This window comes from Eupeodes corollae, chromosome 2 (genome assembly GCF_945859685.1).
Source record: "Eupeodes corollae chromosome 2, idEupCoro1.1, whole genome shotgun sequence".
Taxonomy (NCBI): Eukaryota; Metazoa; Arthropoda; class Insecta; order Diptera; family Syrphidae; genus Eupeodes; species Eupeodes corollae.
Window position 1 is genome coordinate 99,885,600 of NC_079148.1, and position 27,716 is coordinate 99,913,315.

The 27,716-nt window shown below is 36.4% G+C and overlaps 1 protein-coding gene across 5 annotated transcripts in view; it reads left to right on the plus strand.

Moving 5' to 3' along the window:
* Window positions 1-27,716, plus strand: part of LOC129947342 (protein furry) — a 137,760-nt gene that overhangs the window by 51,076 nt on the left and 58,968 nt on the right. The gene's annotated exons all lie outside the window — the stretch shown is intronic.

Genomic DNA, 27,716 nt, shown 5'->3' on the forward strand with positions numbered 1-27,716 from the left:
ACCGACCGATTGCACTTACGTTCCTTCTTTCCAAAGTCATGGAAACGCTGATTAATTATCAGCTCAAGAAATATCTCGAAGATCGAAATCTTTTTAATGACCGACAATACGGCTTTCGTAGCAATAGGTCCACTGGTGATCTCATGGTTCATCTTACCGTACAGTCGAGCAAAACTTTACATCGCTTTAGAGAAAGTAGGATTATTGCACTTGATATTTCAAAAGCATTTGATAGGATTTTGCATCAGGCTCTTATGGAAAATGCGTGCCTCCTTCATTGCATTAGTAATTACCTTTCGAATCGTTCAATATAAGTAGTATTGGATGGATTTAAGTCTGAAAACCTTAAAATAAATGCTGGTGTGCCCCAGGGCTCTGTTCTATCTCCAGCACTGTTTCTCATTTTTATTAATGATCTCTGGTCTGCAACTTCTAATCCAATACATTGTTTCGCTGACGATAGTACTCTTAGTTTTTCATATTCGTTTTCAGACTCACAACCCTCTGTTTCGGATGTGGTACTGCAACAACAAAATATGATGAGCTCATTAAATCCCGACCTGAACAGCGTTGTACAATTGTAAATCAAAAACCACTTGAAATTTAATGCTTCGAAAACCCAATGCTGTCTTGTATCGTTAAAGCGAGATATACCCCCCTTGCCATTATCCGTAGATGGCACTTGCATCGAAGATACTGAACATCTAGGTATTCTCGGTATGTGTTTCACCAACTACCTTTTGTGGAGCTATCACATACGCGATGTCGCCAAAAATCATAATCAAGAATCAAGATGTTTGGTTTTTCTAAGGCGATCCAAGAATTTTGTCTCTCCCTGTGATCTGGCTGTTATCTACAAGACCTATATACATACGTCCAAAGCTTGAGTATAACTCCCATATCTGGGCTGGTGGTCCTGCAACTTATTTAAGCCTCTTGGACAGTATTGAATGTAGATTATTTAGATTAATTGGTGATATTACCATCATAAGACCATTTACGTCGCTTGAACATCGTCGAAATATTTCGTGTAACACCCTTTTTTACCGTTATTTTAATGGTTTATTCTCTAGTGCAATAGCCAGATGCATTCCTCCCCTTAAACAGTTCAACCGTAATATTCGCGCTTCTAGGAATGCTCATCGATATAGCCAACTTCGGTCGTACTGTACAGAGATTAGTTCTTTAGCGTACTACGCGAATGTGGAATGCCTTGCCACACTCTATCTTTCCCAGCTATTTCAATATTTAGTAATTCAAAACCAATATTAACCGACACCTCCTTTCAACCCCTCTCCCTTTCTTAGTGCTCACACTGTGTCTACATAATAAGGGTAGTATTATCCCCTTAAGTGTGCGCTTATTAAAAAAAATCATTTTCTTGGAGTGTCATATAATGTCAAGATTTTTGCTTAATAAAATATGATTGGAGAAGTTAAAAGTACCAATTCAAATAAAGAAACCCTATGATAATCTGTCATTAATTTTAAAACTTGATTACTCTAATCGTATTGATGCTTGATCAAATAAGTAAAACTATTAAAATTATTAGTGTTCTAAGTCTTTTAGTTTTTGAAATATGCAATTAAGTTGCTATTTTTTTTTTCAAAGTAATGTATAAGTATTTATTAGCTTCAATCAATCCGGTTGATAATATTGACAATTTTAGGAGATTGAGATTAGATTAGATTGATTTAAGAATCAGTTTTAAAAACATTAAAAAATATTTCAGTACCACCAATATTCTCTAATAAATTCTCGAAATCACTTATCAGTTATACGTCCATTCTTAAAACTTACTAAAAACAAATGTTTTAATTTGTTTTTATTATTATTTATTTTATTTTCAATGAAAAGTTTAAATTCCGTAAACAAATACTAACAACGTCGAAACGAGAAACAATCAACGTTATAAATGTATTTTATTTTCATTTGATAAACAACAATTAATAAGTTTCTCCATTTAAAATGCTTTTAATTTGTTTGGCATTAAAACATTGTGAATGAGTTTGTTATTTGAGGATGTAAAAAACAACTTCAATTATGATGTAATGCGGAATTTTATACTTTAACTTCAATTAACCTAAGCACCTTAATTTTGTGTGTTGATGATATTGACATAAAAGTTTTTCGAAGCAGAAAACATTCAAATTGTGTTCCTCTTAAAACCCTCTTGCTAGAAGGTGTTATTTGTTTTATTTGAATTTATTATCCTGTGGGGGAATACTACTATACGCGTACATTGTATTTGCACATCGTTTTCATAAAAGTATAGTTGCACATATAGTCGTATATGCATGTGATAAATTTCAATAAATAAAAAAATATAATGTTGTTCTACTTTAAAAAACAAATAAAACAAACAAAAATAATTTTGCAATACGCTGTTCAATGACCGAATTGATAATAATATTAGAATTCTTGGAAAAGTCTAGACTTTTTTCAAAGAGGATTACGATACAAATAAATTTTAGAAAAAAAAACATTGAAATTGAATTTAAGTTTATTTTGTATTTATTTATTTTAATGTATCGAGAAAAGTTGTTTTTATGTTTGTTTGTTCAAAAAAATGAATGTAACTTTAAATAGATTGGAATAGTTTTATTTCGATTTCATAGTAAACTAGGCTAATGGAAACAGTAAACAAATAATATTTTGTTAGATATCTAGTGAAAATTTCGTTCTCGCGTTTCGCGATGGCACGAAATAAATGTACTTTAACCAAAAATGTTTTTTTTTTTTTAATTCATTTTTATTATTTCATTCTTAAACCTATCTTAAAGCTAGACAAAAATTCATAAAACTAGCCTAATTATCCATAACTTACAACTAACTTAATGGTCACATACGGACACTCTAAGTTAAACTATAACACTTACTACTAATGCCTTTCGGCCCTAAGATCTATTTTAACTTCAATTCAATTTTATTTATTTTTGTATTAATTAGAAAATTTAAAAAAAAAACTAATATCAATATCCTTTTTATTTTTGCTTAAAAACTACTTAAATAAGGTCCCTAATATAAAACTTAAAACTAACTTAAACTACCTATTCTACCTATAAACTACTTAAAACTAGAACAACCACAGCAGCAAATCTAACGTTTTTTGTTTTTATATTTTACTGTCTTTTTTGTGTGTTTTTTTTTTTTTTAAATTTTGTTTGTTTTTTAAATTCCATGTTTTTTTATTTTTTTGTTTTTTTTTTTTAATTTTTTTTTGTTTTTTTTTTTTATTTTTTTTTTTTGTATTTTTTTTGTGCCACCATGCCTATTCTACTTAAAACTAAACCCTAAAACTATAAAACAAGAATGTAAGCCGGCCACGGCTTAAACCCCATCCCGACTACCCACTATCAAGTGCCGATTGAAGCCACCAAAACTGGTTCTCCTGCTTCACCCTATCAGTTCGGTCCCGCTCGGACACAGCCCTACTGAACCGAAGGAGCTCTGCTCCACCTTCTGCCATGACGTCCCGATTGTACAGGAGTCGCCTATCCACGTTTCTTCGTCTGACGTGGTAGATTAACGGAACTGCCAATCTATCCTGTATCACACCGCATTTGTCTAAAAAGAGGAATGCCTCTGGTGGAATGAACCCGCTCAAGCGTGCACTTTCAAAATACTCGTCGTTCGGATAGAATCGCCCCGAAAATTAAATTGTTGGTCGAAGTCATAGCTCTTGCAATGTGACCTCGAACGAGTTTTATCACGAAATTGTCAATTCTGTTGATTCGAGCCCCGTTGTATAGGACCTCGTTTGAATAGTAAACATAAAACATAAACATAAACATAAGAAGATTCGGCTGTTCGATATAAGCCGGTATAGCGTCGTAAACACTGCCGCTCGAACACCCGAAACTTCTCCATCTGGGAAGGGGCAATGTTGAACCACACAGGACAACCATAAACGATCATTGGCCTTATGAGGGCCATGTAGCAAATTACTTTCACTCTGGGGTCAAGCCGACTGCTAAAAAACAGTTCGTTTCGTCAGAGCGAAGGCTCCTCTGGCCCTGGTCAGAGCGGCAATTATATGTCTGTCGAAATATAAATACTTATCTAACCAGATACCGAGGTACTTCACTACACTTTTGCTCGCCAATGGCTGCCCGTGAAGATCAACGATGACCATCTTGCGCCAATTCTTACACGTATCCCTCGTGGCCCCAGCCAACGGAGTCCGGAACAGAATTGACTCTGACTTCTGGAAATTTATTTATTTCGTCACAATATCGCTGAATCTTGTCGAACTCACGCTGCAAGAGAATTCTAATAACTTCAACCTTTCGGGCCGTTCTGTACGCAATTAGATCGTCGGCGTACGCAATTGCCTTTGTAAGACTACTAGATCGCTGGTGTAAATGCTGAAGAGAATCGGCGAATTCACCGCTTCCTGTTGAAGACCATTTTTAATTGAGAATGTTGTGGTAGAAGTTACATTGCCACTTTTGACAACAAACTTTCTACCGTTAAGCATATCATAAAGTATATACAACAATGGCTTGCTAATGCCAAGCCTGTTCAGTTTTAGGTAAAGACCCTCTAACCATACGGTGTCAAAGGCCTTTTCCAAATCAACCAGGACAGCACCTGTGCATTGTTGTTTTGATTAATTCCATTGGATATCAGAAACGAGTTAAGGCGCAGCATGAATTGTGTCATGACCCGCCTTGAACCCGAACTGTTTATCCGGAATTATTTTGATGTCCGCAGCCCACTTAGTCAGAGCCCTATTAATGATTTTTTCGAAAACTTTGCTGATGCTCGGAAGAAGACTTATCGACCGAAGATTTGACGGGTTGGAGTTATCCTTTCGCTTTTTCGGGAGAGGATGAACCACAGCGGTCTTCCAATGCACTGGATAATATGCATTATTCAGTGCATTATTGAAGAGCGTGGTGTATATGTCAATTGCTTCCATCGGTAAATGTCTTAGTACAACGTTGGATATACCATCGACACCTGCTGACTTTTTGTTTTTTATTGAGTTAAAGATGAGCTGAAGCTCAACCTTCGTCACTAACAAGGGACTTGGTCTCGTTTGCTCGGCGATTATGGCATTTGCCAAGGAATCGTCATTGAACCGCATGAAACCGCGGTTCTCAGATCGCCAATGTGTGATATCATTACGGAGGTAAAAGTGATTAAGTAGGGCTCTGTTTTCCAGGTCGTGGTTGGGGCGAATGCTAACATTCACCTTGTACACTTGCTGGAAAGCTACTCCCACCGCTTCTACTTTTTCCTTCGGATCTTCAATTATATAAAAGTCATCGTCAAAGATGGCTTCTTCTGGATCTATTTGCGCTGTCATGAGTACGTCTTTGTTTTCTTCGGTTCTTTGGAGTTTCAGACTCGGAAGGTCATTATCGTTCTTTTTTCTGAATATCTTGTTGATTTTAGGGAACATACTAGGGTCGCTCGAATTAACTGACCGGATCTTGCGGTCCCAGTACTTGTTAATTGATAGCCTGCAGTTCTCCTTAATCAACAGATTGACATTTTTTATTGACGACTTCAGTGTCCTAACCTCCAAGTCGTGTGGGTCTGTAAGTCGTCTGTACAAGTTTTTGAGTCTTGTCAGTAAGCCACTCTTGTGCTTTCGCAGTGCGTCAATTGTCGCGTTTCTGTAAGCGTCCATTTGGTCCCGTTCTCTGTACTTTGGGATTGTCCGTTCCATCGTTCGTTTTATTGTTTCGTCCATCTGTTGTAAGTGTTGGTCAATTTCTGTATTTGTCAGGTTTCTGTTGTTTGGTGGGGCTATGTCACTCGAACGAAGTTCTCTTGCTAAGGCGTTGGTGAAACGAGGCCAACGCATCTTACTGTAATTGTAAGAGTGCGTTGCAACGTATTCCTCCAACTCCACGCGTTCGTTCGGAATCTGCATTACAGCAGCCAGTCCGCAGTGATCACTGTCGTACTCGACTGTCTGTAAGCAGTTTCGAGGGTGATTACCCACTTTGTCTGTTACTGTCATTCTGGTGTCGTACAGCAAAAGATCCAGAAAGGAGCCGCTTCTTGGATACGATGGCCTTTCAGTAGCCAGCAGGTCGACGCCATATTCAACGCTGTTAAGATTCATCAAATTAAAAAGATGATTACCTCTGGGATTACTATGTTGATTTCCCCAATCTTCATGTTTTGCGTTCAAATCACCGGCCAAGATGAAATAGTTTTCTTCCAAGCTCAGTTTAAGTTCCCTAAAAAGAATCTCGAGTTCTGAAGCAAAGTAAGTAACCTGCGGAGCTCCAGCCGCATAAGCCGCAATCATATACATCCGCTTCCCTTGAGAGAGAGAGATGCATACAACGCAAACTTCTATCGTCTTGAGCTTTCGCAATTCATTGTTATATATGACTTTATAACTAATGCCTTTTCGTATAAAGAGAGCGACACCGCCCCCTTGAGTGGAGTCGGGCCGGTCTCTTCTTACGATATTGTAATTTTTATGAGTCAATTTGTGTTTGTGGTTTAGCTTAGTTTCGCTAGCCATAAACACATCGGGACTGTAGTCTTTCAACAATTGGAACATATTGGCCCTTCGTTCAATCCTTATCAGTGAATTTACATTCACAGCTAGGACTTTAAGGCGCGTCTCTTAACCAAAAATGTGAATGTAGTACCCGTGGCATGATGGTTAGGCGTTGGACTGTCCTCTTGCAAGGAATTAACAAATTCTTTAAGAGTAATTCTTGTCATTAAAAGTGCTTTCTCAAATTAGCCGTTCGGTTTTTGGTTAAAACTGTAGGTCCCCTATATCCCTGACAACAGTACTCGCACACAGGAACGGTTGAGAGTTGTAAGTCGCTAGGCCCTAGTTCTCAACGGACTGTTGCGCCACCCAATTAATTAATATTAACTAAAAATCCAACATATTCAATGGGTACGGTGATAAACAAATTCGCCCTATATAAGCTGAAGCGTAACCGAAAGAGTACCAAGTGTAACTATTAAATTAGTTGTTCAAAGGCTGGTGAAATCATTGGTCTATATTTCCTCAAATAGATTTCTTTTGCTGGCGATGGAACAGTATTTAAGTTTGTGTCATTGCGCAGGTTTAAACGACATACGGTGCTTAAAAGTAATAGACCCAGAGCCGGCAGCACATTTTGGAAGTGGTGTGATAACAATAATTCCTTTTTGTGAATGTGTATATATATACACCATTATATAAATTTAAACCGGGGTAAGGAGGGTAAGCGTTCGAAAACGGTTTTTTTTTCCTATTTTGAGTTCGAAATGATAACTAATAATTAAAAAATCAGAAAAATGCTAGACTCATTGGAAGATTCATCTTGTCACATGACAGAGAATATGAACATTTATTTTAAAAATTAACAAAACAAGTCGTTCTTAAGTATTTAAGAAACTATAAAATATGAAAAAAATTAAACAATAATGAAGCAGGAAATAACGTCTACCTTGAGATTATATTTGTTGAAGACCACGAAGAAGAAAATGAGTTGCCACAGAAAAGTCGTAGTAAAGTTTGGACAAAACGTGTCATAATCGAACAGATCACAAACTACATATGTACATACGTACAGGGTTGGGCATAAAAACCTGACACATTTTAAGGACCCATGGCTCCGTCCTACCGAGACGCGAGATATTCGTGGTTGCCAGAATGGAAAGTAGACGGTTGAAGGTTTATTTTTTTTAGTTGTTTAGTGTCAACATGGAGAAGTGGACTGCTCCGCATCGTGCGTTCGTTTGCGACTGATTTTTCATAACAAATTCTTACATTGCTGTTATTCCTGAATTTCGTAAAAAATACGAATTAAATCATCGTGATCCGGTCGCGTCGCAGAATACAGCTATGGGTTAAAAACTTTCGGGAAACGGCCCGGGCTGATAAAAAAAAACAACCGGGCGTCCGATCACGGTGCGTACACCAAAAAACATTGATCGAGTTAGGAGTGTTTTACAGAAAAAGTCCTTTCCGTTCGACCGTAAAACATTCTCAAGCCTTGAAAATTTCTCGCCGATTTTTCAATAGGATGTTGAATGCAATTCACTTTCATCCATACAAGATTCATATCACACAAGAACTCTTACCGACCGATTATGCGGCGAGGTTACAGTTTCCTAGACAAATGACAGCGAAGTTAGCCAGCAAAGAAATTCCACGTGAGTTGCATTTTTATTTGAATGAAACCGTTAATAAACAGAACTGTTGATATTACGCTGTCAAAAATCCGCACAGCATCGTTGCGAAACCCCTACATTCCGAACGCGTAACCGTCTGGTGCGGAGCTGCAGAGTGGGGGATAGTTGGCCCCTACTTTTTCACCGAAACCGTGAATACAGAGCGCTATGCCGAGATGCTACGGTCGTTTTTGGTACCACAGTTGAAGCGGAGACATAAACTGAATTGTACTTTTTTCCAACAAGATGGTGCCACCTGTCATACCTCACCAGTTACGTTGGAATTCCTACGCAATAAATATAATACTGTATAATGTTAAGATCTGTGAATTTCATTCAAGAGCACAAATAAATCAACTCGTTTGTCCCAACAGAACGCGAAAATAGGGGACTTTTGAGTATTGTCAGTTTATGTGTCTATTGATGTTGTAATGTTTTAGTTTACTCTAAGTCGAATTCTAACCTTAGTACTTTCTAAATAAGAAGGTTAATTTAGAAGCACCAATTTGGGGTATACTGTCAATATTTACATATACAGTGTCGAGCATAAGTCATGGTACTCAAAGTGCCATGTTATTAAAAGCTTTGAAAGAAAAGAAAACTTAAGGACTTAATTTTCATGCATCAAGTTATTTATTATGATAAAACCTTATTCTTTCTTTTACCAATAGAAAAACTTCAAAAACAAATTCTATTTTCTAGCAAAAAATAATAAAACCTTGAAATCTATGAAAAAAGTAGTGCAAAAGTCTAGGTACTTCTGCACTTTACCAGTTTTAACTGTTTAAATTTGTAACGGTCCAGTTGGCTTTGTTTTTTTTTTTGCATGAAGCTTGTAATATGACATGTGTGTTTCAATCAGTACAAAGCGATCGGTCGTGCAGGTTAAGGTTAAAGAAATTTTGTTGTGCAAAACCAAAAAAGCGATGGTTAGAAAAGAACTAACGGTAAATGAGCGTCAAATTATTATTAATTGCCATGAGCAAGGTAAAAGTTATGCGGATATTAATAAAATTGTTGGACGACCCAAATCTACCATACAAAATGTGATTAACCGTTACAATAAAGAAAACTGTATCGAAAATAAGGTCAGGTCTGGTCGTCCGCGCAAGCTTACAGAAAGAGATGAAAGAAAAATCGCGAGTATAATAAAAAAAGATTAATTCAAAAGTGCTGAAAAGGTTGCTACCGATATACAGATTAGTTTAAATAAAACAGTTTCTCCATGGACAGTTGCAAGATCGCACCAGAGATCTGGGTTTAAGTTGTGCACACCTCGTAAAAAGCCGTTCGTAAGTGAAATAAATAAAAAGAAAAGACTGGACTTTGCAAAAGATTATAAAAATAAATCAAATGAATTTTGGGACAACGTAATATTATCCGATAAGTCGAAATTCAACATTTTTGGCTCAGATGGAAGGATTAGAGTGTGGAGAAAACAATGAGACACCCTTGAATCCTAAAAACACAATTAAAACTTGTGAAACACCGTGGCGGTGGTGTAATGGTATAGGGGTGTATGTCATCCAGTGGTGTCGGGAATTTGACAATAATTGATGGAATTATGAATAAGGAAGTTTATTTGAACATCTTAAAACAAAACTTACAACAAAGTGCAGAGAAACTTGGGATCGTAGACACATATCACTTCCAACAGGATAACGATCCCAAGCATACGGCTACAAATGTAAAGTTGTGGGTCGCCTACAACACGCCCCACATGCTAGTTACACCCCCCTAAAATCTTAACCCAATCTAACATTTATGGGATGTCTAAGAGAAACGACTTCGGAAACACAATATAACGAGCAAAACCCACCTTAAAGAGCTCCCGGTATCAGAATGGGAATTAATAGGGTCAGATGTCACGCGAAAACTTGTGAACTCTATGCCAAATCGTTTAAAAGAGGTTATTAGGCTCAAAGGTTTTCCCACAAAATATTAGGTAATTACATATACATATTCTTAACATAAAACATTCGAAACCGAATTAAATTCGTTTGTCCTTCTGGGGTACCAAGACTTTTGCACTATTGTTGTTAGGGACTAATAATTTTATTTCAACTTTTTTAAGATCCTTGAAGGATATTTTTCTGTTTTTCTTGTGTTAATTTGTTAAATAAACTTAAACTTGAATAAATCAAAACATAAATTGAAAATTGTGTCTTAATATCATTTACACAACTCATTTATCAAGAATACCCACACGGGTACCAAGACTTTTGCTCGACACTGTATATTAATATCTAAGCAAACTTCTAAAATAATAATATATTTTCTTCCGTATTTTAAATCAAAAACTTTAATACAAACGAATATTGCTTCGAAATATCTACACAATCGTTTTCTTATTTTCGTTCTTAAGAGATTCGTTATCTTCTTTTGTTCTTTGAATTCAAATTTAAATTATTTGTGCCTAGATTCAATTAAATATGCCAAAAAGATTGAAAAAAAGGAGAATTTGTTCATGTGTGTATAATTGACCCTTTAATAAATGTATAGATTAGAGACACAGAACCTTGAGCTGCTAACACTATTTAAGGTGATAAAAACAAAAGACAGTAATACAAGATAGAAGACCAGAGGAGAAAGAACAATATACAGAAAAAACACCTTGAAATTCAAATAAAGATTAAATTTTAGATTTCTTTTGTAATTGCCTAAACAATGAAAACTTGAATAATATATACAAAAAATAAAACCAAGAAAAAGTTGTAATTTTAAATTGCAAGAGAATAATGTTTTATCAAGGATGGTTAAAGTTGCAAATTTAAAAGGATGCTTTAAATATCCTTGATTCCCAGTGGTTAAAGAAATAACCAAGTATGGTTTGTAGTTATACAAACGGTCAATTTAAAAGATCAACATAACCCATGCCTCCTGCGAGGAGTTGACAAATCCTTCAAGAACAATCTAGGTCCCCTTCAACCTTGACATGACTCACACACAGGAATGATTGAGAGTTGTAAGTCAATAATTATTTATTTTACACAAGAACTCAAGCCAGTTGATCACCAGTAACTTCGTATGTTCGCTTATTGGCTCTTAAAATGCACCAAAATGATTCGGATTTTCAGCGAAAAATCATGATCAGTTATGGGTTTATTTGCATCTTGGTACCAAAATTATAGCATTTGGGGGTCTGGTATTGTTTTGCAATTTTTACGGTTTCAAAACTGAAAAATATTGATGTGAACGACGTTTATCGTTCTAAAAGGGAGATTTAACCATAGACCTCATAGAAGTGAAGATAGCTCCAGTTAATTTTCGTTGGGGAAGGTCCCCTCTGTGTTGTGCGTCCGTTGCCCATGCGCGTCTTGTTTGAGTCTTGTGCCTAATCGTGATATGTATTTAATTATTTCCCATACATATTTTAAATGTTAACAAAAAAAAAAAAAAACAAATAATTAATAACAACATAAAACAAACAAAAAAATAGCAAATAAAATATGAACAGTGATAAAAAAAAACAACAAAAAAATAGAAAAACAATAAACCACGCCACACCAAATCAACTACAACAAAGCAAAAACAACAAACAACCAACAAAAAATAGTTGTATTGGATGGATTCAAGTCTGAAAACCACAAAAAAAATGCTGACGTGCCCCAGGGCTCTGTTTTATCTCCAACACTCTTTCTCTTTTTTATTAATGATCTCTTGTCTGCATCATCTAATCCAATACATTGTTTCGCTGTCGATAGTACTCTTAGCTTTTCATATTCGTTCTCAGATTCACACCCCTCTTCTTCGGATGTGGAACTGCAACGACAAAATATGATAAGCTCATTAAATTCCGACCTAAACAGCATTGTACAATGGGGAATAAAAAACCAAGTGGAATTTAATGCTTCGAAAACGCAATGTTGTCTTGTATCGTTAAAGCGAAATATACCTCCCTGCCATTATCCATAAATGGCACTTGCATCGAGGAAACTGAACATCTCGATATTCTCGGTATGTGTGCATCACTAACCATCTTGTGTGGAACGATCATATCGCGATGTCGCCGAAAATGCCGGAAGATGTTTGAATTTTCTAAGAAGATTTTCTGCCCTTCTGATCTGGCTGTTATCTACAAGACTTATATATGAACGTCCAAAGCTTGAGCATAACTCCCATATCTGGGCTGGTGCTCCTGCAACTTACTTAAGCTTCTTGGACAGTATTGAACGTATAGAGCAGATTGATTGGTGATATTACCATCATAAGATCATTTACGTCACTTGAACATCGTCGAGATGTTTCTTGTCTCACGCTGTTTTAGCGTTATTTTAATGGTTTAAGCTCTAGAGAAAAAGCCAGTTGCATTCCTCCCCTTAAATAGTTCATCCGTAATACTCGCGCTTCTAGGAATGCTCATCAATATACCCTCGAGCCCAACATCAGTCGTACTGTCAAGCACAGGGATTCGTTCGTTAGCGTACTACACGAATGTGCCTTGCCACACTCTGTCTTTCCCAGACATTGCAATTTTCAGGAATTCAAAACCAATGTGCACCGACATCTCCTTTCAAACCCTCTCTCCCTTTCCTAGTGCTCACACTGTGTCTACATAATAAGAGTAATATCTCCCTTTAAGTGTGCTCCTATTATAAAACAAAAAAAGATAGCTAAACGGTGATTTTTTAAGAGCTTGAGAAATTTAAAAAAAAAAAAAAACGCATAAAATTTGCAAAATCTCTTCGATTCTTTATTTGAAACGTTAGATTGGTCCATGACATTTACTTTTTGAAGATAATTTCATTTAAATGTTGACCGCGGCTGCGTCTTAGGTGGTCCATTCGGAAAGTCTAATTTTGGGTAACTTTTTCGAGCATTTCGGCCGGAATAGCCCGAATTTCTTCGGAAATGTTGTCTTCCAAAGCTGGAATAGTTGCTGGCTTATTTGTGTAGTCTTTAGACTTGACGTAGCCCCACAAAAAATAGTCTAAAGGCGTCAAATCGCATGATCTTGGTGGCCAACTTACCGGTCCATTCCTTGAGATGAATTGTTCTCCGAAGTTTTCCCTCAAAATGGCCATAGAATCGCGAGCTGTGTGGCATGTAGCGCCATCTTGTTGAAACCACATGTCAACCAAGTTCAGTTCTTCCATTTTTGGCAACAAAAAGTTTGTAAGCATTGAACGATAGCGATCGCCATTCACCGTAACGTTGCGTCCAACAGCATCTTTGAAAAAATACGGTCCAATGATTCCACCAGCGTACAAACCACACCAAACAGTGCATTTTTCGGGATGCATGGGCAGTTCTTGAACGGCTTCTGGTTGCTCTTCACTCCAAATGCGGCAATTTTGCTTATTTACGTAGCCATTCAACCAGAAATGAGCCTCATCGATGAACAAAATTTGTCGATAAAAAAGCGGATATTCTGTCAACTTTTCTAGGGCCCATTCACTGAAAATTCGACGTTGTGGCAGATCGTTCGGCTTCAGTTCTTGCACGAGCTGTATTTTATACGGTTTTACACCAAGATCTTTGCGTAAAATCTTCCATGTGGTCGAATAACACAAACCCAATTGCTGCGAACGGCGACGAATCGACATTTCACGGTCTTCAGCAACACTCTCAGAAACAGACGCAATATTCTCTTATGTACGCACTGTACGCATTCGTGTGGTTGGTTTAATGTCCAATAAATTAAACTGAGTGCGAAACTTGGTCACAATCGCATTAATTGTTTGCTCACTTGGTCGATTATGTAGACCATAAATCGGACGTAAAGCGCGAAACACATTTCGAACCGAACACTGATTGTGGTAATAAAATTCAATGATTTGCATGCGTTGCTCGTTAGTAAGTCTATTCATGATGAAATGTCAAAGCATACTGAGCATCTTTCTCTTTGACACCATGTCCGAAATTCCGCGTGATCTGTCAAATACTAATGCATGAAAATCCTAACCTCAAAAAAATCACCCTTTATATCTAAACTGAAGTTGAACAAAGCTGCTGGAGCTGACGGCATCGCTGCCAAATTATTAAAAGCAAAATATGGTCAGAAGAAAGCATGGCCGATTAGTGCAATCTCAACATAGTACAAAGGAAACCCTCTCAATTGCGCTAACTACAGAAGCATCAGTCTCCTGAACATTGCATATAAGATCCTTTCTGCCATATTATGTGAACGTTTGAAACCGTTCGTCAACATCCTGATAGGTCCTTATCATTTTCATTATTCAGAACTGGAAAGTCCACTATCGACCAAATATTTACACTACAGCAGATCTGGGGAAAAAACCAGGAACTCCAAATCGATACCCACCAATTCTTTGTCGATTTTAAAGCCGCGTATGACAGCATTTATAGGGAAGAGCTCTACCGAGCAATGTCTAGTTTTGGCATCCCTGTCAAACTTATCCGTTTGTGCAGAATGACGATGGAGAATGCACGCTACTCTATCAAGGTCAGAAAAGATCTTACCAATTCATTTGATGTCAAAAAAGGTTTTAGACAAGGCGATGCACTGTCATGCGACTTCTTCAACACCGTTCTGGAAAGAATTGTGCAAAACTCAACCGTCAACACTAGAGGCACAATCTTCCAAAGGTCCATCCAATTACTCAGATACGCAGATAATATTGACATAATTTTAAGACCAAAGCGTGATGTCAGTGGAGCGTTTTTGAACATTGCGACGAAACGAAGAAGATGGGTTTAGTGGTCAATGAGAGCAAAAAAGGACATTGAACAACGACGTCTTGGACAAGACGTCACCATATACTGCTATAATTTTGAGGCAGTTTAGGACTTTGTCTACCTAGGCACCGCTATTACTATTAATACAGACAACGAAACCAGCGCTGAAATCAAACGAAGAATAACTCTTAGAAGGCAATTGAGAAGTAAAGTCCTCTCTCGAGCATGTAAAATCACCATCTATAAGACACTCATCATCCCGGTTCTCATTTATGGTGCTGAGACCTAGACCCTGTCAAAGAAAGATGAGAGAGTCTTAGGATGATTTGAGTGAAAAATTCTTCGGTTGATTTTTGGTCCCGTCTGCATAGATGGAGAATGGGGCAGAAGATATAACGATGAACAGTTCGAGCTGTACATCGACACTGACCTTGTTAACAGAATTAAAGATCAACAACAATCCCGAGGGACGGCGGAGTAGAGGAAGAACGCGAATCAGGTGGCCCACACAGGTGGTTGAAGACCTCAACCAACTTGGAGTGCGAAATTGAAGACAGGCACATAGCTAAAGACCGAGCTGACTGGAGACGCATGTTGGTTTAGGCCCAGGTTCGCCTCGTGCAACATCTTATGTAGTAAGCTTTCCGAAATCGCAATTTTGATAGAAAAGCCATAATTTCTCAAAAAGGCAACCAAAATTGGCCAAGAGATTTTTAACACCTTTACTTTTTTCTTTGCGCCACATGAAAGATAAGATCTGTTGAAAGTCTTCCAATATAATCTAATTAGTTGGCAGTTGCCAATTTTATTTTGAGTGAAAATTGTCCGTTTATACGGTTGGTTGATTTTATTCAAAAATTAGGCAATTTTTTGGATAAAGCAGTTTGTTTTAGTGGCTATTTTCGTATGTTTTCTTAAGCTCAATAATAAGAAAAAATTGTCTTATTTTAAGTTTTCGTATTAGTGTGGCCATTATTGTTTTTAAATCAAATACCATTATTTTTTTTTAGATGAAACATTTAATTCAACCATTCTAGACTTAGAACTTAGAAGTTGTAAATTCTTAAGTGCTAAGGTAACAAAAACATCAATCTATTGAAATGCCTAATGTTAATTCATCTTAGTTGTTATGATAGTACAAGTATTCTCAAATTTGAGAATCGAACAAAATGTGTGAAGCTCCATCGATTCGTCTTGTTAGAATAGAATACTAATCAAAAATGCCATTAATATTGAATTGCGAGTTCATTGAACTGTAATTTACACTGTCTTATTTTTATCATTTACTTACCTGTGAGAAGATATTATTTTTGAAATTGAGTATTTGAGAAATACTTTACAAGAACTTTCAAGTCGATGCTTTAAAAGCTTTACCTTTCCTGTTGACTGGAAATTCTGCATCCTGGAATTAATATTGGATTTGGAATAGAAGCTTTTCCCCTATTTTTGCAACACTAAACTTTTTCATAGAATCAATTCATTCATTCATGAAACGCACGTGTTTCTTGATTTTTGATTGGAATTAATTTAGTTAAGGTTGAGCATTTGTAATGTAAGGCACACAAATTTCTTTTTAAATAAAACCGAAACCCAGGAATTGCTTCGATGATATTGGCCTTAGATGTTTGCATCGTTTAAGGATTGTTAATATAAAATTAGTCATTCACGGTTCCCCACAAAAAAGCCCAAAGTTACCAAATTGCAGTTCTGAGGCGGCTAATTAACATGACCAGGATGACTGACAACGTGGTGCCCAAAACATCGATTGTGGCATGGGTTGTGTAGCATGACACTATGTCTGCATTAAATAGAGGCGATGGAAATAGTCCTGTAACGCCCAACCTTGACTGAAACGTTATTCGTAGCGTTATTTTCGAAGAAAGGCATGAAACTGTTATTCAATAAGCTTTTTGACTGCAACTTATGGGTTTTCCGTGGGCCAGATACGACTCAGAAAAATTGAATTTTCTTCAAAAAAATGTGCACAAAATCAAGGCTATATAACTCCTTAATTATGGTACAAAGCGATATGAACCTTGTAAGCGAATAATCCGATATCTTTACTCTGCAAAAAGATAAGGATTTCCTTGAGCTGATGTTCGTCAATTGAGTCCCAAACTCTTGGCTACAGAAGCCACATTGTCAGTTCGCACTTGGACGACGAGTCTCACGAACTTAACCCCTTACTGCATGATTTTTTTTTCTTCATGAAAAAAATATATGTGATAGTTAATTATAATTAAAAAAACACGTGTTTCAGGAATTTAGATTTTTTTGAGAAAAAAGTGGAGAATTTTGCGATTTCCGGTTTGGAAATTAAATCAACTATTTATTCAAAAAATTATGTAGTATGGAATATCGTGAAATAGTTTCTTTTCTCATTCAAACAAAGATTTACTTTGCATTTTCGGCACTCCACATAAGATCTTCCAGGGCAGTCTGGAACATTACACCGCTGTCTTTTTGTCCAAACAGGAAGGAGATCTAATTAATCTAATCGAACGTCCTGCGATTACATTATGGCAACAGGTCCCTTCAATTTCTTCAATTGTAGATTATTCTCCATGACATAAGAGGGTCGTCCACGTTTGTTTGTTGTACTTGGTTTGCTGGCATGGCATAAATCTTCGGCTACCGCGAACTTAAAATCTGCAGCCACGCCTCAGAACCATCAAGCGTTCGTCTGTACAATAGCCACGCATGCACGGCTGTCATGTCGATCATGTGGAAGAATATTCTGTGGTAAAATTTTGTTGATCTAATTTGTATTCTATAGTAGCCAAGAAGAGCATCCAACAGATCAACTCCACCCATATGCCGATTATATGCCATGACAGCCTTTGGACATGATACAGTTTGGTAGCTCTTTTCTTTTTTGTTGAAGCGTTGGACTTCAGAAGACGGTTTGCTGCCGACATATGTCGAAGCAAGGTTCACAATTCTTTTGTCAAACCATGTTACCACAGAAATATCCAGGTTATCAATTGTCACCGGTTTTTCCACAGTTGCACCTCTTCCTTTTTTTTCAATTCCTTTTCGGTAGGAACCCGGAATCCGATTGGCTTTTATTGTTCCTAGCTGTAAAATCGCTTTCTTTGTAAGATAAGTCAACAGCGGTAAGGACGTGTACCAGTTGTCAAAGAATAATTTGTAGTTGAATCCGTCGGGAATAGTTCTCGCTAGTCGAACAATAACGTCACTGGATGTACTAATCTTTGGCAAATCGGTTACCAACTGTACAAGTCCTTGGGCTCCAGTATAAAGTTCAAAGTCGTAGCTGAATCCAGATATACCACTGAGAACAAAATTTTTATATCCCCATTTGTGTGGTTTTTTTTGCGTTGTATTGCCGCATAGATGATCTGCTTTTGGTTGGTATGATTTGTTCATCTACTGCCATATACTCTTCTCTAGGGACAGTAAGGAGTCTCTTGTTTGGTCCAGGAATGGTCTTATTTTGTGAAGGGGATCATGTCCTGGTTGTCCTTTGGGTACTTGCGTCGTAAGTTATCACGATCGTTTGATTCCTATTGTACATACAATTCCTTATATATGAATGCCCTTGTTGTACATAACCTAGGGCAATATACTCGTACAGGAAGTCGTAAAATAAAATAATTAAAAAGTAATTAGGGGTGTTGCCAGCAGTTTGTTTTTTATGGGACACGTAAATATGTATGAATGTAGGTAAAAAAAAATATTCAACTTTTGTGCTCTTATTGCATGTTGGTGCAAATGAACTTATATTTCTGCATGGTGTGCCATATTTGATCCAAACCGTTTTTTCAACTTATAAGTATGTACTTGTTACTTCATAAAATCGAAAAAATTCACATTGTCAATAATATTTATATTATTTGCTTTACTGGTACATTTTTTTTCAATCACTACATTTTATTTTTATATTTTTTATACAATTTTGAATTTCTCAAACACGCATTTCTCCTACTGCACCCTTTGTGTGGAGTTGGACGGAATAATGAGTTGCCGAAACTCGTTCATAGATGGCGTTTATCAATAAAATTTAGAGCGTTTATGTTACTAATTTCACATATTGTAGACGATTTGTATGAAAGGAATCGATTGACAAAAAAACTGTCAAGTTTATGATTGACCATCTAAATATTATAGATCGAAATTCAATGAAAGTTTTGCTAATATCTGCGTGCTTCCAAGTCTTAAGACTACCAGCCCGACTTCATAAAATTTCTCAACTAACAGCAAACAAAATAGTTTAAAGGGTTTCAAAGATTTATTTTGTTACCCTCTATAAACCATTATAGTAGAATATGCCTTAAACCTGTTTCTAACTAAACAAAGCTGACAAATTCTTTGTGAATAGCAGCGTTATCTAACTTATATGTTAATTTTAGACTCCAGTTCAAATAGACTCGGGATTCAAATATGACTATGGATATGCCCCATATTGTTTTGTGTCTTACGTTAAGGTATGTTTTTAAATGCAGAAACGCATTCAAATGTTTAAAAATATTGAATTTAAGAGACATCACGTAACTTTCTTTATTAATTTGATTCTTTTTCTGTTTTCAAATTTTCATTTTTAGCCATAAGAAGGTGTTAATAATAATGAAATATTTGACTGGTAACAGTTGAATTGTTTTTTCCTGAACACCGTTTAATTTTAATAAATATGATTTAAAATATAACCAGCATAAGTGTTCATATATGTGTTTCGCCCGTTGTAATGGTTGGGCTCATCAGAAGATGGCCATTACACCTTGTCTTGGACGCATTTTTTCCCGAATAAATCGAGATTCCATATAATTCGAGTTACATAGAGCAACTGCGAATTATATAGTTGCTACAAGTCTTTAAAGAAGATAAATTGTAGCTATTTTATTGCCTTGCTATGGGAGTTTTTGAAAAAGAAATTTTGACTATTAAAAGTCGTTGCAAAAAGCTCCGTAACACTTTCAAAAAGTCCCATAGCAAGACAATATATCATCAATCATATTTATTAAAGTAAATAATAATACTTAGTTTCATACAAAAAGTTAAAAACCCTTCATAACTAATTTTTGGAAAATAAAAATACTAAACATTTTAATTGTTGGTATGAATGAAAACAAGGCAAATATTTTTTGTTCTTTACTAAAAAATAAAGAAATACATATATTTTTCTGATTTAGTGTGTTTATATTTAGTGCACAGATTTCTATCACCGTATCAAATTTATTAAAATTTTTGTCGGTTTAACCCCCAAAACCCCTAAATTACGTTCGCCCCTCCCCACCATGATATTTAAAACGTCAATTCTACAAACTACAAAATCGAAACTTGAAAATACCCACTCGTACGTTTACAGACTAAAATTAATGAATCTTCCAAAAAAAATTCAAATACTATTTTCAATGTTTTCCATTCATAATATTTAAAAATTTGTCTTCTTCTACTTTTAATATTGAAAAATATTTAAAATATTTCATCTTGTGCTTTAAAATATTTTATTTGTATTTGATATCTTGTAGTTCTTTGTTGCGGTGTTTTTCTTGAAAGAAACGTTGCTGGAAACAAAGGTTTTTATGATTTTGTTTTTTGTACAGGATATATATAAATATTAATTCTGAGAAACAAATTCATAGAATTAGATATAACTGCAAGAGTTTTGTACTTCACAAAATCATTGGTAAATACATATTTGAAATCAAGGGCGGATCCAGACTTTTAATAAGGGGGGGGGGGTTCAGACTAATTTCACGCAGAAATGTAAGAAATCGTTTTGAAACGTAGCTTTGTTTCCAAACATAATATATACTCTTCTTGTTCCCATTTCTATTAACGAGAAGAACGCTACAAAAATTCAAAAAAAAAACCAGAAAATGAGAGTTTAGGGACTTTTTGGTGTAGTTTTTTCGAATTCAATTTTCCGGAGTCTATTGTTACTATCGCTATTAGTCTGCTTACTCGTAGATTCTAGAAAATATTAGGGGTCAACAAATTAAATAAATAAATGAGGTGGTGCAACAGTCCATGAAGAACTAGGGCCTAGTGACTAACAACTCTCAACCATTCCTGTGTGCGAGTAATGTTGTCAGGAATGGAGGGGACCTACAGTTTATATGCAGAATCCGAACGGCTAATTTGAAAAAAACACTTTTTCTCGACAAGAATTACTCTTGAAGAATTTGTCAATTACTCGCAAGAGACAGTACAGGGATTGAACCCAAGACCCCTTGCATGACAGTCCAACGCACTAACAAACTTAAAAATTGCAGAGAGACAAATATTTGGTTCTTGAATTTAAGGAAATATTGAATTTCGGTAAATACTTTCTCTAAACATTAAATCATAACAAATTAAGCTAAACAAATAAGTTGGTTTTGTTCAGAATCTCTTATGACTTCAAAATTCAAGAGATTTAAAGCTTTTATATCAATAGATATGAAAAGTTCCTAATGGTTTTTAATTAGCCATTAGTTTAAAAAAAAGTGTCACTTTTGCTGTTTTTGAAACGTATATATTATTGAAATTCTTGTTTAAATCTCAGTTCTAAGGTATCCGAAGCAAATTCACTTCAAAAAGTAGATTTATTTAATTTTTTAAGACCTTTAAAGTTTTTGTATTAAACAGATAATCCATTTTGAAAAAAATAAAATGCACGACTGGGTCGCTAGAACTTGCTAATGTTTTCCCAAAAAAATCTTTATTATATCTTAGGTTAGGTAAGGTAATAGTGGCTGTCCAAGATGGAAACGGACACATTTAGGCCAGTTTAATGGCCCATTATGATACCACATGAATCTTGAGGCTTCCTCCTAAGCTCAATGGAACCAGCTTGAGTCCCTTAAGAACCGTGAAAGGCTGATTATACCGATATGATTTAGATCGTTTAGATCGTTAAAGAAGAATTCTCCTAGGTAATTCTTGCGTTTTCCAGCTAAGGTAGGGCATGTGCAGAGAAGATGAAGAACCGTTTCTTCCTCTTCCTCGTCCATACAGCTTCTGCAAAAGTCATTTGAGAATATGCCTAATCTCGTGGCGTGCTTTCCTATTAGACAGTGTCCGGTTATGACACCTATTATCGAGCTTATATGCGATCTGCTCAGAGAGAGCAAGCACCTTGAACGTTTTAAATCCAGTGTTGGCCAGATGTTTTTTGTGACTTGACACGTGGTGATGTTGTTCCACCTGGTGCCTGCCGTCCTCACAGCGTCATGAATTAGCAACAATTTACAAGCAGCGTACGTGCCAAACGTGGTAGGATGGGCTGCACTGTATCGTTCCTGGCGAGTTCATCTGCCTTACAGTTTCCTGGAATGTCTCTGGCCTGGCACCCAGCAAAGGTGAATATTAAACTGTTGCGCCATCTCCATTAGAGATGATCGACAGTTATGGACTGTTATAGAGTTTGTAGAGACAGAGTCCAGAGATTTGATAGCGGCCTGGCTGTCGGAGAAAATACGGATATCAGATGTTTATATCACGTTTTCTTTGAGCCAAGACAAGACTTCCTTAATCGCCAAAAGTTCCGCCTGGAACACGCTACGATGATTGGGAAGGCGGAATGAGAGACTTAATTTCAGTCGTTCAGAGTACACACCACCACCAACCCCTTCTGTTGTTTTGGACCCATCTGTGTAAAAATGGATTGACTCATCCTCCAAGATTGTCCTATCCTCCCAAGAAGATCTGGCAGGTATAGAAATCTGGAAGTTTCTGTCGAATTGCAGTTTTGAATTGATTCTAAATTCTAAATACCTTAGAATTACGGAGTGGCCAATGTTTTTGTTAGTCCACTGCGACGAAGCATTGAGACGAATAGCAGAGCTTGCAGCTATTTGTTTGCTAAATATGTCAAGAGGTGTTAGGTAAAGCAAGGTGTCCAGTACCGCAGACGGGGTCGTGCGAAGCGATCTGCTTATACATAGGCAAGCTGAACGTTGGACTTTATTTAGCTTATCCCTGTTTATATCTTTCTCTAAAGCAGTCCACCATAATGCCACACCGTACGTTAAAATCGGTTTGATTACCGATGTGTATAGCCAATGCGTGATTCTGGGTTGTAAACCCCATTTGTTACCAATAACTTTTTTGCAAGAAAAGAGAGCTACAGTAGCTTTTTTGATTCTTTCCTGTACGTTGCGTTTCCAATTTAGTTTTTTATCTGAGCCAAGACCCAGGTATTTAGCCTAGTCTGAGAATTTTAATTGGGTTCCTTTAATAAAGGGAGGATTGACGAAAGGAATTTTGTATCTCCTCAAAATAAGACCAGATCGGTTTTGTGTGGGTTAACACCCAGTCCACACCGATCAGCCCAAAGTATTAGTCTGTCCAAGGCATTTTGTAAGAGTTCTTTTAGGATGTTAAGATGCTTTTCTGAAACTGCTATTGCAACGTCGTCCGCATAGGTTATCACTCTGAAACCCTCTGCATCCAGACTAGTTAGGATTTCATTCACCATTAGGTTCCCGAGGAGAAGGGATAGAACACCATATTGCGGTGTCCCTCTACTAACGAATCGTCTACCAGAGAGTTGCCCAGTTTTGGGTTAATTATTCTGCCAGTAGTAATGAATTAACTTCCGAAGCGAACTCTCAACATTTAGAGATGATCGTGCAGATGTGTCCACGTTGTTAAAGGCACCTTCGATGTCAGGGAAAGCAACCATAGTGAAATCTTTATGATGGAGGGAATATTCGACGATGCGTACTAAAAACAGGGTTACGCTGTTTCTACGGATTTACCTTTACAGTAGGCATGTTGAGACGAAGACAGAAGTCTTGTATCGATAGATCTTTAGGATTGACTTGGGAGCGTTTACCTGCTTTGGGTATAAAAACAATTTTAACTTCTCCATGCCGAGGGAACATGGTCCAGGTAAAGACAGCTGGCAAAAATTGCCTCAAGAATTGGTGCAATTATGTCAAAAGTCTTTTGTCTTTATTCCATCTGGTCCTGCAGATTTAAATGGTTTGAAGCTGTTGAGAGCCCATTGTAGCTTATCCCTGTGATCAGACCTTGTGGATATGTTGTATTTGAACTTGCACGTATATAATTGTTGCAAGTTTCGGTAAGAGAACTAACAGGAAAGTGAGTGGCCAATAGTAAGTTCAGCGATTCATTACTTTAATTTGTCCAGGAGCCGTCTGTATTTTTCAAGCAGCTTGGCATAGCTGGACTAGTTGAAAGAATTTTCCGTAACCTAGAGGCTTCAGAAGTTTCTTCTATCCTGCGACAGAAAAATCGCCAAGAAGATCGCTTGGATTTCCTTAGTGCCTTCTTGTAGATTCTTAGTTATTCTTTGTAAGAGTCCCAGTGAGAGGCTAGTGTTGCGGCTTTGGCCCGGTTGAAAAGTTTCCTGCATTCTTTCCTGAGCGAGTCAAGCTCTGAGGCTCACCATTGTGGTTTCCTCTTTCCTCTTATGTGTATAAGTGGACAAGTAATTTCTAGTGATCTGTTCATAGCTCAGGTAAGGTCATTGACTTTGTTGTCAAGTTCATTAGCGTTAGAGGAAGGACTAGATAGTCCAGGTTTTAGTAAACTCTGTAATGAGTTCCTGTATGAAGCCCAGTCAGTTTTCCGATAGTTTTGAAAAGTCAATGGACTCGGGTTATCATCCAGTCCTCAGTTAAAAATAGTACTTTTAGCATACAAATTTTATGGAAGTAAAATAAAAATGTTGTTGTCATATATAAAAAACTAGCGGCCCGTCCTGGCTTTTCACGGGTAGGCATAAATAGGTACAGATATTAAAGTTATAAAAGCATGCTATTTAAAACGACCATGAATCACTTAATTAGAAAAAAAATTGTTTGCTTTAAAGCCTCCCTGTACACTAAGTTGGCTGTGGTATTTGTAAGTGTCAACAAAACGTATCGATTTTCAGAAGATCCTACTCAAGAAAGTGCCACATACAATTGCCTGTGGGAAAAACACTCTTTCCTTAAGTCGATACCACCTATGGAAAAAGTTTTTCCCTGGGATTTATTTATTATAAGGACAAAGGATATTTTTAAAGGGAACTGTAACCTTTTAGAAGATATGGGCAAATCAGTTGGTATCATTGGGATCCGCGGAACATGTGCGAGCTGACCAGCCGCGGGACCCGTAATGATGAAAGTATAACAGGCGTACCTATTTTTATTTTTAGTTCATAAGGTGGCAAGCCAGCAGGATTGAGTAAAATTTAAAAATTCCTTTGGGCAGTGCAATGTATCTTTGATGTTGCACACGGTGTTAACAGATTTGTAACATTTAAAATAACCTGCTACTTTTTCAATAACAATTTTGTTTATCTCATTCACTGAATCGTTCCTGGGTGAAAATATCGCTCTCGAACATAGCCAATGGAAATTTCTTGCTATGAAGGATATTTATTTTAAATCAGAGAAATAAAGAATAAACTAATAATAATAAAGGTCCGTAAAGCTTGAAACACCACAATCGAATTTCGAAATTCTAATGATGGGGTGATTTAGGGCTCTTTTTGTGCTAATTTAGTGCTCTAATCCCGACTTGGTTCAAAAATCCCTTACCCCTCAAAATTGTATCTTTGAGGTTCATAATTTCAAAAAACTGATGATGAGGGAATTTAGGGCTCTTTTTGGGCTCCTAAGATAGCGAAACTCCAAATTAGTATCTCCACCCCTTACCCCCTAAAATGAGTCGCAAAGTTCAAGTGTTTGGAGACTTTGAAAAACTAATGATGGGGTCATTAAGTGCTATTTTTGGGCTCCTTTTTGAAATCAAAGTAACCTTCATCGAAATTCAAAATTTAACTAATCAATTTTGAATTTACGCATATTGTGATAGGAATTTTGTGCATAATTTACGCATATCTCAATATGCATAAGATTTACGCATATTTCAATAATATTTGGAAAACAAATGCTTAAATTTTGAATTCCGATGAAGGGTTACTTTGATTTGAAAAAAGAAATTCTTAATCTGATTGGTTGAAAGGCTTTGTTTAAATACACTCACCGAAATAATTATAAAGGCAGTATGATTTTTCGAAGTAAAAAAAGAAAATATAACACTTTTTAAAAAAATTTTAATGAAAAACGTAACAAAAACACTTATTCTAACAAAATAAACACTTTTGATTTTTTTTTTTTTAGTTTAGAGGAACAAATTAACTAAAAATTAAAATTTCGCTACGAAATAATTATAAAGGCACTTGTTTTTTTTCGTGTTTAACAATTCTAATACGAAGTATGGTTGCCTTTTTTGGCTATAACTTCTTCCATTCGTCTAGGCATTGAGTTAATTAGGGTTTGAACATAAGAATTATCTATGTTTTTCCACTCCTCTTGGATTGATTGCTTTAATTCCTTTACATCCTTAAACTGGCGGCCATGATGGAAAACTTTTGATGATAAAAGTGACCACAGGTTCTCAATTGGGTTTAAGTCGGGACTTAATGCTGGCCAATCAAAAGTGGGGATATTTCGGGACGACAGGAACTCTTTTGTGGCTCTTGATCTGTGGATTGCAGCGTTGTCTTGCTGGAAAATGAACTCTGGTGTGGCTATTTCATCTCCAAAATTGATTAAAACATCATCGAGGAGTTGAATGTAGTAAACAGAATCCATTCTCGTGCTCACGAAGCAAATGGGAGTAGTTCCATTGTACCCTATACCCCCCCAAACCATAAAGGATCCTCCACCAAAGTTTCGCCGTTTGCGCACTATTTTGGGGTCGTTTTTAGAGCGCCAATATTTGTGTCCGCCGTCTGGACCATCCAAGTTAAACTTCTTCTCGTCTGTAAAAATCACTGTTCTCCACTGCTCTCTCCAGAACCGGTGTTTTTCAGCAAATCGAAGCCGGGCTAGTTTGTGTCGTGGCAATAGCTCTGGTTTAGCACATTTGGTTTCGTATGAAAGCTTCAAATCTTTTTTTATTATTTGTTGGACTCGTCGCACTCCCACTCCTAAGTCCAATTTTGCCATTAACTCCTTAGCACACAAGTTATCTCTAATAAGGAGTCTTTTCATCTCTCTTTTGGCACGATTGGTGACGAGCGGCGTCCTTCCTGGTCGTTTTTTTGTCCCATATTGCGGACCATTGTTGATGAAATTGTCAATGACGCAGCTCGACCTTCCCAAACGTCGTGAAATTTCGCAATTGGATAGGCCTATCTCATGGTATACCTTGATTTTTCCTTTTTCTTCGCCGGTCAACGACTTTCCACGCGGCATTGTTTAGAAACCACCAAAAAGCTTTTTAAATTCAATAAAAAAAACAAAAATTAAATAAAAAATTACTGTTAAAACCATAATAATAACTTTAACCCATTTGCGCTCTCATTGAAGGTCAAATTAGATGTGTAAATCATAAATGCCTTTATATTTATTTCGCAGGAAAAACGGTAAAAACGGCTGTTTCATTTTAAAACAATAAATATACATGTTTTTATATACATAGGAATTGAGGGTTTCCAAGTACTCAAAACCATGTATGATTTGTTTTCTGAAAAATAACTCCTTTCATATTAAAAATAATAAAATCAGCCTGCCTTTATAAATATTTCGGTGAGTGTATAATTGGTTGATATAAAAATCTCCAAAATAAAATAAGAGTAAATATAAATGAGTTAAGCCTTCGGAGTTCAGTTTGCTGGGAGTGACGTCATCACAAATTGATTTTTCCCCTGTAAAACACAAACCAGTGGGAATAAAAACACGAAACTCGTATTTTTGCTTGCAAATTATCTTATCTTTAATGGAATGGTATTATTTTGTATTTTTTTCAAAAGGTATAGAATTTCCCCACAGAAATTTAATTTTAAGTTTCAAATTTAAAAACTGTTCAAATTTCGTCAGGGTTGAAATTCATTTTTATTGCGAAGGGATTTTTGAACCAACTCAGGATTAGAGCACTAAATTAGCACAAAAAGAGCCCTAAATTTTGAAAATTGTGTTTGGCTGAGAAAGTCTCCAAAAGTTTAAGCCTTAAGTTTGGGGATA